The following is a 3131-nucleotide window of genomic DNA, read 5'->3' on the forward strand; positions in this document are numbered from 1 at the left end:
CCTAAAAACACTAAAAACACAAGAAAACCCTAAAAACCCTAAAAAACTAAAAACCCTAGAAAACCCTAAAAAATCCTAAAAACCATAGAAAACACTAAAAAACCCAAAAAACACTAAAAACTTTTTTATGGTTATTTTAGCGCTTTCTAGGTTTTTAATGTTTTCCAGGGTTTTTAGGGTTTTATAGGGTTTTCTAGAGTTTTTAAGGTTTTCTAGGGTTTTCTAGGGTATTCTGGGGTTTTTAGGGTTTTTTAGGAGTTTTTAGGATTCTCTAGGGGTTTTAGTGTATTTTATAGTTTTGTAGGGTTTGTTAGAATTTTCTAGAGTTTTTAGGGTTTTTTAGGGTTTTCTAGGTTTGTTAGGGTTTTCTATGATTTTTTAGGGTTTCCTAGTGGTTTTTAGAGTTTTTTTTGTTTTTTGTGTTTTTAGGGTTTTCTAGGGTTTTTAGGATTTTTTAGGATTTTCTAGGGGCTTTTAGTTTTTTTAGGGTTTTCTTGGGTTTTTAGTCTTTTTAAGGGTTTCTTAGAGTTTTTAAGGATTTTCTAGGGTTTTTAGGGGGGTTTTAGGGTTTTCTAGGATTGTTTAGGGTTTTTTTTACGGCTTTTAGGATTTTTTAGAATTTTCTAGGGTTTTTAGGACTTTTTAGTGTTTTATAGGGTTTTTAGTGTTTTTTACGATTTTCTAGAGTTTTTAGGGTTTTTAAGGTTTTAAGGGTTTTTAGGGATTTGTAGGGTTTTTTAGGGTTTTCTAGGGTTTTTAGGATTTTTTAGGTTTTTTAGGGTTTTCTATGATTCTTAGGGTTTTTTAGTGTTTTCTAAGGTTTTCTAGGGTTTTTAGGATTTTTTAGGGTTTTCTAGGGGTTTTTTGTTTTTTAGGGCTTGTAGGTTTTTCTTGGGTTTTTATTGTTTTTTAGGGTTTTCTATGGTTTTCTAGTGTTTTTTAGGGTTTTCTAGGATTTTTAGGATTTTTCTAGGGTTTTCTAGTGTTTTTTAGGTTTTTAGGATTTTTTAGAGTTTTCTAGGGTTTAGTGTTTTTTAGAGTTTTCTAGGGTTTTAGCGTTTTTAGTGTTTTTTAGGGTTTTTAGTGTTTTTTAAGGTTTTATGGGTTTTAGGGTTTTCTCGGGTTTTTTAGGGTTTTCTAGGGTTTTTAGGATTTTTAGGTTTTTTAGGGTTTTCTATGATTCTTAGGGTTTTTAGGATTTTTTAGTGTTTTCTAAGGTTTTCTAGGGTTTTTTACGGTTTTCTAGGATTTTTTGCGGTTTTCTAGGGTTTTCTAGAGTTTTAAGAGTTTTTTAAGGTTTTTAGGTTTTTCTTGGGTTTTTATTGTTTTTTCGGGTTTTCTATGGTTTTCTAGGGTTTTCTAGTGTTTTTTAGGGTTTTCTAGGGTTTTTAGGATTTTTCTAGGATTTTCTAGGTTTTTAGGAGTTTTTAGAGTTTTCTACGGTTTTAGCATTTTTAGGGTTTTTAGTGTTTTTTAAGGTTTTAAGGGTTTTTTAGGTTTAGGGTTTTCTAGGGTTTTTAGGATTTTTTAGTGTTTTCTAGGATTTTTTAGGATTTTCTATGATTTAGGTTTTTTAGGATTTTCTATGATTCGTAGGGTTTTTTTAGGGATTTTTAGAGTTTTTTAAGTTTTCTAGTATTTTTTAAGCTTTTTAGGATTTTTTAGGGTTTTCTATCGTTGTTAGGGTTTTTTAAGGTTTTCTATCGTTGTTATGGTTTTTGTATGGTTTTCTAGTGATTTTTAGGTTTTTTAGGGTTTTCTAAGATTTTCTAGAATTTTTAGGGCTTTTAAGGGTTTTCATTTTTAGGCTTGTTTAGAGTTTTTAACCCAAAAAACCCTAGAAAACCCTAAAACCCCTAAAAAAACCCTAGAAATTCCTAAAAAACCTTAGAAAACCTAAAAACCCTAAAAAATCCTAGAAAACTCGAGAAACCCTAGAAAACCCTAAAAAATCCTAGAAAATGTGAAAAAACCCTAGAGAATTCTAAAAAACCCTAGAAATCCCTAAAAACCTTAGAAAACCCTAGAAAACCCTAAAAAACCTAAGAAAACCCTAAAAACCGTAAACAAAACCCTAAAAAACCTAAAAAACTTTAGAAATCCCTAAAAAAACCCTAGAAACCCCTAAAAACCCTAGAAAACCCTAAAAAACTCTAACAACCCTAGAAAATCCTAAAAACGATAGAAAATCCTATAAAACTCTAGAAAACCCTAAAAAACTCTAAGAACTCTAGAAAACCCTAAAAAACCCCAAAAATTCTAGAAAACCTTAGAAAACCATAATAAACCCAAAGAATCACAGAAAACCATAAAAAACCTAAAAGATCCTAGAAAACCCTAAAAAACACTGAACCCTAAACCCTAAGAAAACCCTAAAAAATCTAAAATACCTAGAAAATCCTAAAAAAAATCTTAAAAACCCTAGAAAAACCCTAGGAAAACCCTAGAAAACCCTAGAAAATCCAAAAAACCCTAAAAACCCAAAAAACCCTAAAACCCTAGAAAATCCTAAATACCCTAAAAATCGAAAAAACTTTAAAAGACCCTAGAAAATCCTAAAATACCCTAGAAAACACTAAAAAAACAACAAAATCTTAGAAAACGCTACAAAATCCTAGAAACCCTAAAAATCCCTAAAAAACCCTAGAAAATCCTAAAAAACCCTAGAAAACCCTAAAAACTCTAAAAACTCTAGAAACCCTAGAAAACCCCAAAAAATCCTAGAAAACCGGAAAAAACCCTAGAAAAGCTTAGAAAACGCTAAAAACCCTAAAAAAATCATAGAAAACCCTAAAAAATCTAAAAACCCCTAAAAACCCTAAAAAATCATAAAAACCCTAGAAAACCCTAAAAACACTAAAAACCCTAAAAAATCTGAGAAAACCCTAAAAAATCTAAAACACCCTAAGATCACTAAAAAAAACTACAAAACCTGAGAAAACGCTAGAAAACCCTAGAGAATCCTAAAAAACCCTAGAAAACCCTAGAAATCCCTAAAAACTGTAGAAAATGCTAAAAACCCTAGAGAATTCTGAAAAACCCTAGAAAACCCTAAAAAATTTTAAGAACACTAGAAAATCCTAGAAAACTCCAAAAAACCCTAGAAAACCTTAGAAAACCCTAAAAAACTC

Source organism: Arachis hypogaea, unplaced genomic scaffold (genome assembly GCF_003086295.3).
Source record: "Arachis hypogaea cultivar Tifrunner unplaced genomic scaffold, arahy.Tifrunner.gnm2.J5K5 arahy.Tifrunner.gnm2.scaffold_29, whole genome shotgun sequence".
NCBI lineage: Eukaryota > Viridiplantae > Streptophyta > Magnoliopsida > Fabales > Fabaceae > Arachis > Arachis hypogaea.